Below are 17,664 nucleotides of genomic sequence, written 5' to 3'. Positions count from 1 at the left end.
TGGCAGTGTGATGGTGGCTGGGTGGCACGCAGCCATCCCCACCACCACCCTGAGCTGTGCTGCTGCCGCCAGCCACACAGCTCTAAGCACGGCTCCACGGCAGCGGCAGAAGGTTTTGGAAGCAGAGGCAGTCACCGCTGACACGGTAATTTTGACTATACGTGATTTTTGCTTTACACACTGACTTTAGAACCTAACCTCCGCGTAAGATGAGACTCCACTGTATTTACAATGTTAAAGCAATTTAGAAGCCTACCAGTGTCTCTGTCATCATAATAAAATAAATCCTAAGTATCTATGTTTGCTTTTGGTTTCCTTATCACATGGGGTGACAGGGGGGATGTGGGGTTTGCAGGAGGGGGGTGAGAAAGAGGGTGGGTGTGTAGGTGTGGGGAGAATGTGGGTGTAGGGGCTGCTTATAAGGGGTGCGTCCCTCTGCTCTCCCCCCAGCACATGAACTACCCTGGCCTGCAGGGTCCCAGCCCGAACGAGCAGGAGGCTGGAGATGAGCAGGGGAACGAGCAGGAGGCTGGAGACAAGCCCCTGGAGACGAGCTGGAGACATTCCCCTGCTACCTCCAGTCTCCTACTCATTCCCCTGCTCATCTCCAGCCTGCTGCTACTGCCGGTGAGTGTGGGGGGGGGCTGGAAGAGCAAGCAGGGAGCTGAAGGAACCAACAGGGGGCATGAAAAACAAAGGGGGCTGGGGCCGGGCAGGGCCTCCCCATTGTCCCTCCCCCAGCCCCACAACCCCCTACTTACCAGTAGGGAGCCAGGTCCAGGTCCCTGCAGCTTGCACCGCTGCCTGCCCTGCAGGGGCAGACAGCTTGCTTCAGCACCAGGGAAAGACCCAACCACAGAGATGCTCTAGCTGGCTACCAGAGTGTTGCTGTGGAAGACCAAGCTTCTGGTTGCCTCGGATCATGATCTGGGATCGTGCCCTGCCCTGCTTTTTTCCCCTGGGGTATTGTTTGACCCCTATATCCAGGGATCTAATTTTGCCCCCCCCGTGCTGCAAGTTTGCAGTGCAGGGAACGTTTTTTTGTTCCCCCACATGCCTCTTGCAGCATCTCAAAGGGGCTTGAGACGCTTCAAGAGGCACGCACGCACTCATCTAGACGCACCCTACTAATGTAACGTTTACCCAGGCTATAGCTATATAAACTTTTTTTTTTTTTTGGAATCTTTAGACCACCTCTTGCTGCATTACTCAAGACTTCTAGTCTAGACTAAGATAGCAATACATTTTTTTGTCCCACTTCCATCTTTTAGTTTTTAAATCATTCCCTTTTGATGCTATGCATGCTTTCTGGACACAACCTCCCGTAGAACACCAGTTGAAATGAATGGTTTGTTAAACATACTGGGTACCTTTGATTGTCCTTCTGTCTTTATTATGTTCTGTATTTAAGCAATCATAATTTAAGCATCTATATTAAGATGAATAGGAGAGTGCTATATCAGTCTGGCTAGCTTCAGTTATAACTGATATCCTACTATCCTTTGAAGAAGGCATGTTTTACATAAAAGCTGTCATTGTAAAGAGCACAAAAATCAACAGAAAAAAAAATGTAAATTCAAGAATTCGGACTGCATACAAAAGATAATTTTAAAACTAATGATCTTAACAGTTTTTAAGAAATGTTTGTAATAAATGTTGACAGTCATTTAGTATTCACAGAATTGGTATATTTGGTTTAATATTGATTTATGAAACAACATTCAATGCATCTTTTCTGTATACCTGCTACTACCTTTACCATTTAACCCTGCTTTACCTGCATAGTAGGGTTGGCTGCACATTAACACCTTTTTAAATGGCTTAAAGCACCCGTTATTTGGCTTAAAGTTATGCCACTCCAAGGTAGGATTTACCTCTAGTGAAGTCCATCAAATTTGCTCCTGTTCCATTAAGGTGTGGCTGGCCACTCTCCACGCTGAACAAGGAAGGTCGAGGAATTAACTTATTAGGGATTGAAAACACACCTCACACATTGCCCTGATCAGAGATATCATAAATAAAACCTGCTATCCACTGCAAAAATGTTACAGTATATAGCAAATGAGGCAGAGTTCTGCTGGAAAGGAAAAATAAATAGTCTTGTGATTAAGGCACTCAGTTCTAAAGATGTGCTCTACCCTGCCCTGCCCTCTTTTACATGCTCGTTTAGACTTAATTCAGCATAACACTTAATATGTGCTTACTGTAAGCATGGGACAAGTTCCAGTTTGATGGAATGACTCATACATTTCAAGTTAAGCATGATTTCACCAGCTTTGCTGAATTAGAGCCTTACTTAGTATTGCAGTTTACCATCTGTAAAATGGTAGTAATACCATGCTTCCTGGCCATACTGAGGATAAGTAAGTCTAAGGATAGGTCAGTCTGTCCAAAGCCAGTCTGAGGATAAGTCAATCAAGATATCCTATTACAAGAGTAGATCAGATGCAAAAGTCTAGGAAAACTATGACAGAACTAGGAATCCTTTGCAGTAATGTATTCATGCTATGTGATGATCTGGTTATTAAAATTAATTTAGGGGGCTGTAAAGAAGGACAGACAGGAAGGAAGGAAGGAAAACTAATGGCTCAAGATAACATTTATGCATTTGCAACGAAACAGCTTGTGTTAACACCAGGATAGGAAAAGGTCCACACATGCTGCACACCAGTAGGACATGATGGCAGAGTAATTCAGGTATCTTGCCATAGCTTCAGGGGCTGAGTTTATCAAGCTTTGCTTTATCCTCATGCTGAAGACTGCCACCAAATCAACCCAAATGCTAAATATCCCCGATTATTTTGGTTCCCCTTCCCTGTACCTCTAATTCTACTACATCATCCTTTTTGAGATGCAGAGACCAGAACTGTATACTGTATTTAAGATATGGCCAAACCATGGATTTGTACAGCGGCATAACGATGTTCTCCATTTTGTATTCAATTCTCTTCTTAATGATACCAAACATTTTACTAGCTTTTTTGGTTGCCATGTATACCAAGCTGATGTTTTCAGAGAACTATCTACAATCATTCCAAAGTCTCTTTCCTGAGCCATAATAATAGCTAGTTCAGAACACAGCATTACATATGTAAAACTGGGGTTGTTTTTCCCCAACAGGCATTATGCTTGCATTTGTTGACTCTGAAGTTCATCAGCCACTTTTTGACCACAGAGATTCACAAGATCCCTGCAACTCCTTTCAGTCAGCTTGGGATTTGACTACCTGGAACAATTCAGTATCGCCCATAGACTTCACTGCGTATCCCATTTCCAAGTCATTACTAAAATGTTGAAAAAACCCAGGCCCAGCACAGAACTCTGCAGGCCCCCATTTTGACATCCCTCCATCCTGAATGTTGGCCTATACTTTGCTTCCTATTTTTTAGCCACCCCTCAAATCCACTAAAAAGCCTTTCCGCCAAGCCCAAGGCAACCTTTTTTTTTTTTTTTTTTAAAGCCTTTGTTAAGATACCTTGTTGAAAGTTTTTTGTGAAAGTTTTTTTTTTGTAAATCCAAATATATTATGCCAACTAGAGGTGCACCGGTCCATATCAGATGCACCATATATTGGTCCATATCGTATCGGCACCAATAAAAGGAAGATAGACATAATTGGCAATCTGCTTTTTTTGGCGTAGCCACAGTATGCATGCAGCCAGGAGTGCAGCCTGGCAGCTTGGAAACCAGCATACAGCTGGCAAACCTGGCACCGGGGGGGGGCAGATCAAGGCTCCCATGGTGAGGGAGGGAGCGGGGCTGGGGCAGGCACTGCCCAGTCAGTGTGAGCCGGGGTGCAGGATGGAGCTGTGGGCAGCTCATCCAGAAGGTACAGGGGGGGCAGCCCCCTGCTGCTGCAGGCACCCGCGGGGGAGACATGGGGGTCATGTGCCCCCTGGATTTGTGCGCAGGGCAAGGGTGGGCTGCCTGCTGCAGGCTCAGAGCCAGGGGCTATGTCAACCTCTTCCCGGTGGGCAGGCAGGGTGATTGGTGGTGGCACTGGAGGGGAGGCTATAGGAAAGTTTTGGGGTGGCTACAGCCCACCCCGGAGCCCCCCCCCCCCCCCCCCGCCCCCCGCCACTCCCATTGACTGCTCCCCCCTCCACCTGCCCTGAGCTCAGCCATGGCCCAAGTTCTCCCCCCACCAGGAAGAGACTCATGCAGCCCCTGGCCCCGAGCATGCCTCTGTCCCATGCACAAATCGGGGGGGGGGGGATACGCTCCCCCCCGCCAAAACGGGGGGGGGGGGGGATACGCTCCCCATGCCTCCCCCGGAAGTGCATGCAGCAGTGGGGAGCCACCAACCTCCCCTGCACCCTCTGGATGAGTCACCTGTGGCTTCATCCGACACCCCACCCCATCCCAGCTCAGCAGTGCCTGCCCCTGCCCCAGCCCCGTTCCCTCACCACAGAGACCTCCATCTACCCCAGCCACGGTCCTTCCTCCTCCACCACCACCCCCCACAGACTTACTGGCTGGATGCTGCTCTCTAAGCTGCCTGTCGGCTATCGGACTGGTATTGGCCGATATGCCTGGTTAATAATTGGCCATCGGTATAGGCCAAAAAATTTTTTTATTGGTGCACCCTTAATGCCAACTGGATTCTAATAAGATTATATCAGTTATGTCAACTGGGTTTCAATTAAACCTCGCCCAAAAAAGCTAACCTTCCAAGACTAGACAGAAATCTTAGACTCGCACAAAACAAGTGATTTAGAATACATTTCAGTGGTTCTACTTAAGAAATCAAAGATGTTCTATACTATTTAGTTTGTCTCCCAATTTTTCAAGAACTTTACAAATTCAGTCAAGGGAAAATAGTCTAATGGACCACAATCAGAAGTACATTTATATTATAAATGGTAGAAGAAAAAGGTTTTATAATTATGCCATCACAAGCATATCTAGTTTAACCTCAATCCTGAATCAGTAAATTTTATCCTTATTTGCAATGACAGTTGCTAAAATATTTTTAAATGAAATCATTCCCTTGTGACAACTGCCACATAAATGTCAAACTCCAGTGATTTCTCCCCATTTTAGTGTCCTTATATACACTGCTATAAATGATTGATTTGTTTATAGATGTATCTTTTATCTGAACTTTTTAAAAAATGACCTTTTTATGTAGAAATAGAAGTAACTGCTGATTTGGGTACATGTTACTAGAAGGTAATAACAGCATCAGATCTAAGTAGCCTAAAAAAACAATGACATGAACACATCAAACCTGAGCTAGAGGCTGGTATGGTCTGTAGGCAGCTATACAGGATTTTCCTCAGATGGAAACAAGCCTGAATCAGGAGGAAACGCCCTCATATTTCATCACTGTTTATGCTATTCTTTTCTGCCTTCTTCAGAATCATGTTTTTTAAAAAGTTAAAATTATGTTTCAGATTTTTAAAAACTGAACTATCCATTACATACTCATGTTTCTATAGCTTAGTGTACTTGAAGAAGCTAATGTTTGTGGAAAATTGGACATTTATATGGGCACTTAAACTGCATACACAAAAGAGGCAACTATTTGGCATACCCTTCTTGGTTAGTCACCAGTTCCTGGAAGAGATTATTTAATGAGCAGTTCTGGGATTCCCTCTTCAAAGCTAGTTCAGGGGAATGTCAAGTCTAACTATATGCAGCCTCTGCCTGATAACAAAGAGACTAAGTGGATGCACTTTAATGCTCCCCCATCATCAGAGGATAACCAGACAAGTGTAGTACTGTACAACTGTGGCACTAGCATGCTTTGCAAATAAGCAAGGCAACTGAACAGAGTTGTAATTTGCCCAATAAAAAATTAACACTGAACCAACAAGTCTTTCATATTAATATGAAAAGGTTATAAAGCAAGATACTTCTCATAAATATTTGTTCACGACAAAAAACATGTTAAAGCAGCATTATTTAAAGTTTAGAGACATCTGTAATCATCAACTCCTACAGGCTTTACCAATCATTAGTTTGGTTTAGATTTACTTTATTATATTCCCTGCAGTGAGTTCCCCCTGATAAATAAGGTGTGGACAAACAAAAGTCTTGCATTGCTTCTTGAAGCTTGAAAGATGAACCAACTATGAACAATCCTAAATTATTAAAAAATGGGTCTGTACATTTACTTTGTTGTATTTGCATTACCTACTTGTTTTTTTTACCTTGGGGTATGTCTGTATTTTAAAAATTCTACCAGCCTAATTACATACCCATAAGAGGTATGATTTATTTTTGCTGACAAAGCTAAACTGATTAAAACCCTAGCATAGCTGCAGTTATACTAGCATTAATTACTTTAGAGTAATACAGCATATTTCAGTTCCTGAACATGAATAAACTATATTAGTATACGTACACATGGGGGAGGTCTTTCCTTCTTCATTCAGACATAGTTAAAGCAAGAAAAAAAAAACAAAAACAAAAAAAACCAAAAAAGGCTTTTAAACACAGTCAGTACTCCAGAAATACTGCATTTACTCGCACACATTTCCCACCCCCCAAAAAAAAAAAAGTTAGTCATGCAAAAATCAGGTTGTATTTGAAGTGAGGAAGCTGTTTTTAACACTAGAATGGAGGCACAGGTATTCTGTAATGGCCACAAGCAGCTGTGCTGCCCTTCCCTTTCTTTCCCAGCTGCATGGAGGAGAGATGGAAACTGCTGCTCAGGTCATTCCCCCTCACCTTGAAAGCTTCACCACTCAAGCTTTAACCCCAACACAGTGGCTGCAGAACTGGCAGCCACTGACAGGGTTAAAGCTTGAGCTGTAGAGCTTGCAAGATGAGAGGGAATGATGCTGTCACATTGCTCCAAGCAGCCTCATTCAGTCATGACACTAGAGAAACTTTTTTCATTCTGTCTTCTTAAACCAAGGTGTCTTATTTGGAGGTATACTGTATATGAGAAAATAAGGTCCTAACTCTGGTCTTCCTTTATTTGACCTTTTGGAGATCTTAGAGATGGTATTATGAATTAGTTCATGCATTTTAATTAAAAGGGGCAATGGTAGAAGTCAGAAATTGCTCTCATTGAGCAAAACCAAAAATCTTCTAAGTGTGCCATTATTGTGACTTTCACTTGGTTTCCAGTCCTCTTTATCCTTCAAGCTAAATAGGACCTCCATTTCTAATGTGATTAACAAGCAAAAAGGGGGTGAAGGAATCTGGCAGAAGTCTTCAGGATCCTTTATACATCATAAAAAAAAAGAACCACAAGCCCAATCTTTATCCTTTGCCATTTAATTGTAGAATATCACTGAAGTCTTAAGTGCTTTCAGTCCTGGTTCAAGTTAAACAAAGTTTACTTATTTCATGGTCCTCTGAATCAGATATTCTTCTTCATTAAAAAAAGATTAAATTTCATGTCTTTTTAATTTAAAGAGGGAATTTTATTTACTAGAAATAGAATGAAATAGTTTTTAGGCATAATATACAAAAGATGGAAGAACAGAAAAGGAAAGCAGAAAAGCACCTAAAGAGTAGAAAGAATAAAGCAAACAATCAAACTAAAATGGGTCTTACATGACATGCAAAAAATAAATTATCATCAATTCCCTGCTGTTCTTCAGGAGATAATTCAAGGGATATTCTGTTACCCTGAAATTACTTTAACCCAGGAATACCCTGTATCTTCTTTTTCCTGACTTAGAGTAAATGTTTAGTCTGAACATCTAAAAAATGTCAGACTACCTCACAAAGGAGCATTTAAACTGGTAATCAAGAAGTCTGAAAGCTCCCATAATATAAATTAGCATTAACTTTAAGTGAAGTCTGTAAAATGCCTTTCCTTTCTAGCTAAAAAACGAGATATTGTTTAAAATTATGAAGAAAACCACCCCCCCCACAAATCAGTTATTTCCACCTGGCTGGTCAACTGATAGTCACCTAGTTCTTAATCAGACAAAGGCAAAACATTATAGAAAATGAACATTAAAACAGAGTTTATGAACAAGTAAAATTATTCTGTGGAATAACAGCTTTAAAAATTGTTGAAAACAATGCATCACTGTCTCCGAGTCACAAAGATCAAAGGATCCACCAACATTTTCAACAGTTTGATTAAAATGTGTGGTCTTTTTGATAATACACTTCTTGTTTCTCCAGTATACGAGCTATGAATTGGAGGTCAGCAGTTCTCCCCCTTTCTGTTGTTTTTTTTTTAAAACAGAAAGGCTTTGTGAGCCCTTACACATTGTAGACTAAGAAAAAGAAATTAAAGTAATACATGCATATCTTAACACTGAGACTAAAGATATGCTCCACAGGAAAACACTTTGAGTGTACTACAAGAGTTCTATATCCAATGGTAATTAGTACAAACCTAAAAAATGTCCATCTCTCAAATAACGCTGCAAGATTAAAATCTTGACAGGTTCGGTTTGTAGAGATCATGCCAAGAAAAGAACTGGTAATGCACACGCACGCACACTCTCTCCCCTCCAAATCAGTCAGACATTTGTTTTCATTGCTGGCAATAGCATTAGTTTTAAGAATGAGTGACAGGTGAGCATTTAATTAATTTGTACATATTTAAGATAATGTAGTTTCAACAATCTTGTCATCCCTTGGGACACACTGGTGAACAGACGTTCCCCCAGATCCTGGTGAACACCCCTGATAAACTTACAGGTGGCCACAAGATCACCCCTAAGCCTGCGCTTTTCCAGGCTGAAGAGTCCCATGGCTCTCAGTCAAGATCGAACGGTCACAAACTCCGCTGCAACCGATTCAGGCAGGACATAAGGAAGAATTTCTTTACTGTCCAAGCCCCCAGGTTTGGAATAGACTGCCACCGGAGGTGGTTCAAGCACCTACATTGAACACCTTCAAAGCACATCTGGATTTTTTATCTTGCTGGGATCCTACGATCCCTGCTGACTTTCTCCCCTTGGGGCAGGAGGCTGGACTCGATGATCCTCTGGGGTCCCTTCCAGCCTGAATGTCTAAGAAATCTATGAATGTGTGTTAATCTACTTGTTCGGTTAAAAAAAATATGCATATGCACAACCATACACTCACTCTCTCAATTTTTATTGTTGAAACTAAATTTTTTAACTTTATCAAGTTGGGGGTTTTTTTTGAGATTGTACCCGCCTGGCCTCAAGCATCTTGTTCCGCGCAGCTTTGATCCAGGTGCACACCGGTATCCGCCCTGCTGTCACAGGTGGTCCTTCAAGGAGGTGTTTACTCGCAACGCAGTCCGCCCCTTTCTCGCCTGCCATGACTTTGAATCTTCTTCAGTGATGGGGGGTTTAGTACTGCTCGGGCTGCCTCGCTGGGCACTCGTTCCTCTGGCAGTCTTCTGCGAGGTTCCACCTCCCCTCTACCTCGCCCTATACCCAGCCTGGTGGGTCACTGCTGGTCCTGCGGCCACTCTCTTACACGATGGATGTCTCCTCATCTTCAAGCGCACCTCTCCCCTCGGTTCTCCTCTCTCCCCTCTACCTCAACCCCTCCTGACTTGGGGAAAACACAAAATACTTTACAAAAAAGGAAAAAAAAAAAACCTCCACCAACACCGTGTGTTCCGACCATGCCCGAGATACACCTCAGTGCTCATATGTGACCACCAGGGCCCACTCCTGTCCACCCAGCCCCCTTTTCCACTTGGGGGCTATCTAAAGCTCCCCTCCGTGGTTGCGAGACCTCAGGGTCACCCCAGGTGTCTCCCATCTTGGCCCCTTCAGCCCTACATAACGTTGCCTTCTCTCAGGGCCTTCTCCGTGGCGCTGCCCTCTCTCTGGGCCTTCTCCGTATCATCGCTCTCCCTGGGGCATACCCTTGGGTCCCACCGGTCCCCCCACCATCCCTCCTGTTTGGAAGCTAGAGGGAGGGTCAGTGCCTCCCCCTTCTCTGCAGAAGCTGCCGGGCTCGGGGTCTCTCCAGCCTCTGTCTTCCTCCCCATCCTTTCTCCGCACCAGAGCTCCTGCCCCGAGTGTGGGTTTACCTTCACTGCCGTCGGCAGCTCTGCCCTCGCCGCGTGAGGTGTCAGATCCTCCTCTGTTGGGGGATCACTGTCTCTCGCTCCGCTCTGAGCCTCCGGCAGACCTCTCCGGCTGGGGTTTCTCCCAGCGTCTGTTCCCCCGCCTCCTTGGGGGCTGCTCTCTTTAACCCCGCCAACCCATAATTGCCGCTGACATCACCGGCCGGCCACAGCTGTATGAAAGCGCGGCTGATGGCTCGAGCGGGTTCATCTTGGTGCTCCTGCCTCACCGCAGGTGAGTACTCCTCCTAAAATTTTACTTTTTTCCCCTCAGTTCGTCTCCCAACCTCTGCTCCCGGGGTTCCCCCCTTGACCTCTTGGGTCCCCCCGTTTGCCTTTCCCTGCGACAAGAGATTTTTAGTATCTTCATTCACATTTTTGTGCGTCTGCTTTTGAACCACTTTCTTCTTAATGATTACTACAGCCATCAAGTGGCTACTAGAACTTTAAAATATCTCTGTTTTTACAATTAAGCCACTTCATTCACCTGCTTGCTGCCTTCCACCAGAAATACAAGTGAGGGGGGCAGGTGTACAGCCTTGGATCTAGAACACTTCAGATGTGATGGACCTAAAAATAGGTATCAAGACGAATGTAAACCAGGAAATACACTTCAGTTTTACAGCGCAAAGATGACAAATTTAAATATATACTTATTCTGGAAAATATGAAAACTGTGAAGGAGCTTAAGCTGAAAAGGATGTTGATATTTCTATTAGAGCATTTTGAATATTGAGGGGTATACAAAATCTTACCCAACACATTAAGCCAAAATCAAATATAAAATGGGAAGGCAGGTGAAGCGTATTTTCCAGGTAACAGCAGGATCTTGAGGCAAGGAAATGGCTTCTTTTCCCCAGTTCCAGTCTGGGGAAGTGCAAGGAGCCCTGTCACTTCTTTACTCCCATTCTGGACAAGATCGGGAGGAGAGAATACAAGCATTCACTCTTGCAAGAGAAACTCTCAAAGGAGAACTTCCAGGTTGGGTGAATGCCTGTTGTTTCTAGTGGAAGAATGGGAATTTTCCTGGTAGAAAAGTGACACCTGTACATAGCTTACACAAATTCTCACGTGCATTTCATTTTGCTACTGTTAAAAGACATTTAAAGTGTCTGCCCACAGATTCATGAAGTAGTGTGTTGCAGCTGACTGGTAAAGTATACTTTTTTGAAGTTTACCACATTTATAAGATAAACAAGGTATTTTAAATTAAAATTAAAATGTGCAGAACTTTTCCATTGTGTTTCCATCTTTACGTTGGCTTTCCCTTAAGACAAAAAGTAGAAGTGGGCTTTGGAGGAATCACTAAGTCATCCCAACCACAAAACAAAAAAATTGTGAATGATAAAAAAAATTGCGCAAGAATTTTTTTTATCATCAAAGTATTATATCTGAGTATACCTATTTCCCGTTAAATAATTACAAAATTGATCTTTCAAATAATACCTGGAAAGGAACACAGATAAGCAAAGGCTACCTGCAGTTTGTTATTTCATCTTACATTTTGACAGCAATTCATTTTACAGTTATATAAAAATCAGCTGATAAGGGAAGGAAAAGGACTTTTCACTTGACTTATTTCAGTATATTCTATGGCATACTGAAACTGACCTTGGTATATCTGAACGTACCCATTACCGATCTTCTTGGGATTCAGAATATCGGTATTGTGAAAACAGTGAATGTAGTTCACTGATAAAAACACAACCCTGTGCAATGTTCAGACTATTCACATGCCCAGCATCTTCCACTGCACTTCTGAAATACAAGTTTTCACAAGCTGACAACTGACTGCACAAGAATCCTACATCATCTTAGAAGTCATAAATGGGATGTGCTCCTGATTTGCACACAGGCAACTGCAGAGATGAGAGATAATAAAGCAGATAGTAGCAGTGTACCAATAGAGGTTTTTGAGGCCGATACCGATAGCTAATTTTTAAGGAGGCATATCAGCCGATACCAATCCAATTTCCATTACCAGCCCAGCAACTTGGACAGCTGTGTGCAGCTGGTAAGTCTAGTGTGGTGGAAGGAGAGGGGGGAGGGGGCAGATCAAGGCCCCCATGGTGAGGAAGGAGTGGGGCTGGGGCAAATGCTGCCCAGCCTGGGCAGGACAGGTGCAGGACAGAGCTAAGGCTGATCCAGGGGGTGTGCTGCTCATGCAGGATCCGCTGGTCCAGCGCTCACTCACTTGTCTGGCGGCTCCCACCACTGCTCCCTCCGCTCGTCCGGGAGAGTATGGGGGGTGGAGAGCATGTACTCCTGGATCTGGGCAGGGTGGGCCAGGAAGAGCCCCAGCCCTGGCCCCAGCCCATCCTGCCCCACCCTGTGCAGATCCAGAGGCACATGACACCCGCCCCCTCCATGCCCTTCCAGCAGGAACAGCAGCAAGAGCTGCCAAACAAGCAGGCAAATGCCAGACCAGCAGTTCCCAGACAAGCAGTGCACAGTGGCGGGAGTCACCTGTGACACCTGAGAGTTGTGTCTGTGTGGTGAAGGTGCTTTCTGAACACACTGTGATGATTAGACCAGGTGTTTGTTGTTGTTTGTTCATACATTGCGAGCTGTATGTTGCCACTAAGAGTTAAAAGTAAAAGATTAGTGAGGCCTTGAAAGTAGTAAGGCCTTGTATGTAGTGACGCAGTTAAAATTAACCTTATCAGAAACAGTCATAAGGAAAGTTCATAATGCAAGAGTGTGAGGGGCTGCGAGTCAACAGCATACCTCAGAAGTTATAAATTGGCTAGCACATCCAAAAAAAAATCAGCAGAAGGAAGATGCAGCATTGTGAGAAAAGCTACTAATTTAAAGATTAGCTGCTGACCTGGATTTGGTGGGCCAGTGGATCTCAAAGAGCCAGAGGACTGAATACCAGGGTCCTTCCTGGTACCCCTCAGACAGTGCAGATCAGGAGCGCCTAACTTTTCTGAGCTTTATAGAAGAGAAACTTGTCATACATCAGGCATCAGAGGGGACTGCCGATAAGTTGCCGACGCGGATTGTTATTGTCTGTCATTGTTGTCTTGTTATACTACGCATAGTTGTGTTTGTTAAGTCAATAAACTGGTCTTACCTTTTTACTCCAGACCACTCTCTCAATTCCAAATCCTCCCGTTGGCAGCTGGGACAGGCACCCCTCGCACGAGTCGTAGCTCCATCCCACACCCGCCCCACCCAGGCAGTGCTTGCCCCAGCCCCAGCCCCACTCCTCCCTCACCATGGGGGCCTTGATATGCCCCCCACAATGCCCCTTCCCTTCCCCTCCCCTTCTACCACAACAGACTTACCAGCTGCACACAGCTTTCCAAGCTGCCAGGCTATGCTCCACACTACCTACACGCTGTGCTGCAGCTACATGCACACCCAGGCATTTACTGGACAAATTATCTGCCACATCAGGCCGATTTCCGATACGATAACATTTCTTTATATCTGTGCCGATCTGATAACGGACCAATGTATCAGTGCACCTCTAGCAGATAGTATTCCCACAGCAAAGTCCTCCTGTCTAGACTAGGCCAACTCAAATACACAAAACAAGATGCCAATCAGATGAACTAACTATAATATGGAGATAAACTACACTTACAACTTAATGCTTAAAAATTACCAAACAGAGTATATCATTGTCTACGTAGCTACGCACAATAGGTTCAATAAACCACAGGGATGTGGGACGGAAAATTTTCCAGAACAGAACATTTTCCAGTGCCTTGTTTTTCTGTGGGAAATTTTCCATTTCTAAAAGTTAATTGTTTCATAAAATTCATTACTAACAATGAATGGATGCCAATACAATATTAGACAAGCTTGGCAGTTTCAAAGTTGTAATTTATGTTTTTCAGGTGATTATCCCTGAAAAGCGTGAGAGAGTACATGCATGTTTTATTGATTTGTAAACAGGAGGGTAAATACACTTGCATAATAATCCAAACCAAAAATCAAGTAATGAATTCACCTAATTGGCTGTGCAGATCAAATCAAAACCAAAGCTAAAATCCTTATTTCATCTCAGACTGCAAGTGAAAGCAAAACCAAAACTAAAACTGACTGATTTTTTTTTTGTTTCACTTTCAGTTCCGCAAATACACAGAGCAGCATCTCATTTCTTTTCTTGAGTTGGGGAAGTTGGAAGTGTTTGCATAAGATCAGTTAGTTTTCTAGTGCTTTTGCTTTGAAGTAGTCATAACAATGCCTAATGAGAAAAAAACAACAACTAGTGTGTGGCATCATTATAGTCAAGTTCAAGACACTGAAGGAAGGAAGAAAGTTGGTAGATGTAAATATTGCGGGCAGGAGCATGCTATCAATGCAACAAGAATGAAGAAACATTTAACAACATGTAAAACTGTCCTGAAGGCGTACAAGCCATATACAGAAAGCTAATACAACCAAGTGGTGAAACAACATTATCTGAGACAAGTCTACTTCAGAAATCCTATATAAGTAAACAAATTAATATGTTAGACAACACACGGTATAGGCTAGCATCTATATTGTTTTAAAACATTATAATTTTAAAAGTTGTTAATGCAACTCTGGACTATTATTTATTTATTTAAAATATTTGTATCCCGCTTTTCTGCTAGCACTTATCACCCAAAGTGGCTTAGGCTTAACAATTTTTTTTAAATTACATAAGAGATCAATAGTTAACTATTTCAACCCAGCAGAGCGAGCTTATTCCTCTGGCCGATGGCAGAGGCCAGACCGTACTTCCTTTTGGCTTTGCAGTCCCAGCAACTGAGCAGCAAATTGAGCAGCAGAGTGTTTTCTCTGGCAGGGAGGGGAACACAAGATCCCTGCTGCTGCTTCTTCTGATGGATGAGGCCAGACTAGGCTAGGCTAAAATAAATGTTTTCCTCCTTTTGTTGCAGGAACTTGGTACCTCAGGTGAAATAGCAGATTTGCAAACAATGGAAAAAGAAAGCATTGAGCTGCCAGGTCTAGGGTGAAGAAGAAGCAGGATCCTTGCTTTCCAGATCACTGCCACCAGATATGCAATCCACCATGGAGTAGCTGTTCAAGACAGTCAAGCTTTTTATCAAGCTTTGTGGACAAAATGTCAAAAGAAGATGAAGAAAAAGCAGATGCAAATATAGCTCGGGCTAATATCTCAAGCAGTACACCTTTTCATTACTGAAAAATCAATACTGAAAAGAACATTACAAACTAATTCACCCATCATAAAAGTTACTGTCACGTTATCGCTTATCACATCCTCTAAGATACAGAGTATGACAGAGTTCAAACAATGGTTACCTCAAAAGATTAGTCAAGGAGAATTACTGACTCTCATGTCAGATGGATGGACTGATAAACAAGTAAATCCTTTATTGAACATTATGTTAGCAACACCTGAATCAATATTCTGAAAGCAATTGCTACCAAACTTTCTCATCATACAGGTGAATACATAGCCAAATTAGAGTGAAGAGATTGAAAGTGCAGGTCCCTCCAGGGTACAAACCCTTGTAACTGATAATGCGACTAACAGAAAAGCTGCATGGCAAATATTAAAGGCAAAGTATCCTCATTTAATAGTATCTGGCTGTCTTGCTCATGGGTTGAATCTTCTGGCAAAGGACATACAGGTTTCCCTCGATTTATGAGGGTTCAATTTATGCAAATTTGCTCTCATGTGATGACCCTTTTGTACTCAAAATTCATCGTCTGCAAGGTAAATTCACATTTATGCGATCGGTGTAGGCCTGGAGAACACCGTATAAGTCAAATTTGCATAAAGCAAACCTACTTTATAACATAATAAATAGGGATGGGTTCCTGTGTCAGCTGCTACCAGGGCCACTGCAGGCTCTTCCTGGTGCTCTGCCTGTCTCCACCCCAGCCCTGGCTACAGCAACCCTGGGAGCTGCCAGCACCAGTTGCCTGCACCAGGGCACAGCGCAGCCCAGCAGCTACAGGGAGCTAGCATCGGCCACTCTTGGGACAGCTACAGCAGGAGCTGGGGTGAGTGGGGACAGGCAGAGCCCCAGAGGTTTGGAGCACGGTGTAGCACAGTGGGTGCAGGCAGCTGGTGCCGGCAGCTCCTGGGGCCACGGCAGCCGGAGCTGGGGTGAGTGCCACGCCCCGCACAACCCAGGGCTCCGCTTGTCCACACTCACCCCAGCCCGTGCTAGAGTGGCCCTGCGAGCAGCCAACACAGGAACCTATCCCTATTTCTTACATTATAAAATAGGCTCGCTTTATGTGAATTCAATTTATGCAGCATTCTCCAGGAATGCATGTACCACATAAAATAGAGGGGAACCTGTAGTAAGTGTGAATACAATGAAGACAATATTGGCAAACTGCAAAGCAATTGGGAAGGTATTCAACAATCATTATGTTGCTAATTAGGCTTTGAAAAAAATACAGAAAGACAAGCAGGGGAAGGAAAGTGCACTTTTATTGCCAGGAGAAACTACATGGGGCTCAGCTACAAAGTGTTTACATAGTTTGCTGCGCACAAAGAACTGTTTGCAATGTGCTTCAATAGATGACAGTATCCCAGATTATTCCTGTGAATATTTGGAAGCAAGTTCTCGACAATGATATGTTCTGGGTCTGAGTTTCTGGAGCATTCAATTTGCTACTACCAGTTTCAATGGCCATCCGGAAACTTGAAGGAGATGCACCAAGCCTTTCAAATATTCCAGAGATATTCAGACAACTGAATGAAAACCTAATTAAGCTTTTGCCTTCTTCACCTCTATCCAAAAAAGAAGTAGTAGTAGTAAAACAAATGTTTACTAAGAGATCTGAGTTTTGCTCTCATCCAGTTCATCTGGCAGCAAACCTTCTGGATCCTCAACACAGAGGACAACATTTATCAAAAGATGAATTATCTACTGCTCTCGATACAATTATGGAAGTAGCTAAGAATGTCCCCAACATCGATGAAATAGCCTTGATGACAGACATTGCTGAGGATCATGCAAGAAAAACCCCAAACCTTGGAGACAAGACATCATTTGGTGGGCAGCAGAGAACATGTCTCCTCACATGGTGAAAGGGATACTGCAACACCTGACTGTTCTCCAAGATTGCTCTAAGGATCCTAAACATTCCACCAACAGCAGCTTCTTGTGAATGGAACTGGAAGGCTTTCAGCTAAAATCAAGACAAAAAAAGGAGAAATAGACTAACAAATGAACGCACCACTAAGCTTGTTTCTATTTCTAAAAAACTCTTGCTTCTAGAGAATCAGTCAGAAGCACAATTAGTGAAGAAGATCCAGTGCGATAAGTTGCCCTTGCCCATAGACTCATTGGTAAAACCATCCTTCAGCAAAAGAGAACGTGGTTCAAGTAGTTCTGAATCAGATTTGCTTCAATCAGATTCTGAAATGGAACTAATAAGTAGTGCAAGTGATTCTGCAGATAGTGACCATGAAACTGCAGGTGCCGCAGGGACCTCAGTGGAAGAGTTAAACTCAGTTGAAGTAGATGAGTGGACAACCATGGCATATCAAGCACAGTTCTTTGGGTGTGCTAAAATTAGTGTGTCAACAGTTTTCAATGCCTTCAGTTTTTTTCTTAAATTGAAATAAACAATGTAAGGGAAGTACATGCTATTGTGTATTGTCTTTACATTTTTACAAGTATTCCAATAAAAATAATTTCTTTCCACATAAAGCTTTGAATTTGTTTGACTATAACATTTAAACCACATTAAGTGTGCTGTAT

At 43.3% G+C, this 17,664-nt stretch overlaps 1 protein-coding gene across 1 annotated transcript in view; it reads right to left on the bottom strand.

The window, feature by feature from the left end:
* The window catches only part of RAF1 (Raf-1 proto-oncogene, serine/threonine kinase), a 91,189-nt gene extending 74,100 nt beyond the window's left edge, over positions 1-17,089 (bottom strand). The window contains exon 1 of the mRNA XM_025204538.1: positions 16,932-17,089. The gene's annotated coding sequence lies outside the window, so the exon portion shown is untranslated. The remainder of the gene's footprint in view (positions 1-16,931) is intronic.
* Positions 17,090-17,664: the final 575 nt, after the last annotated feature.

This window comes from Alligator sinensis, unplaced genomic scaffold (genome assembly GCF_000455745.1).
Source record: "Alligator sinensis unplaced genomic scaffold, ASM45574v1 scaffold81_3, whole genome shotgun sequence".
NCBI lineage: Eukaryota > Metazoa > Chordata > Crocodylia > Alligatoridae > Alligator > Alligator sinensis.
The sequence above is the reverse complement of the archived record's forward strand: the minus strand, read 5'-3'. Positions and strand labels throughout refer to the sequence as shown.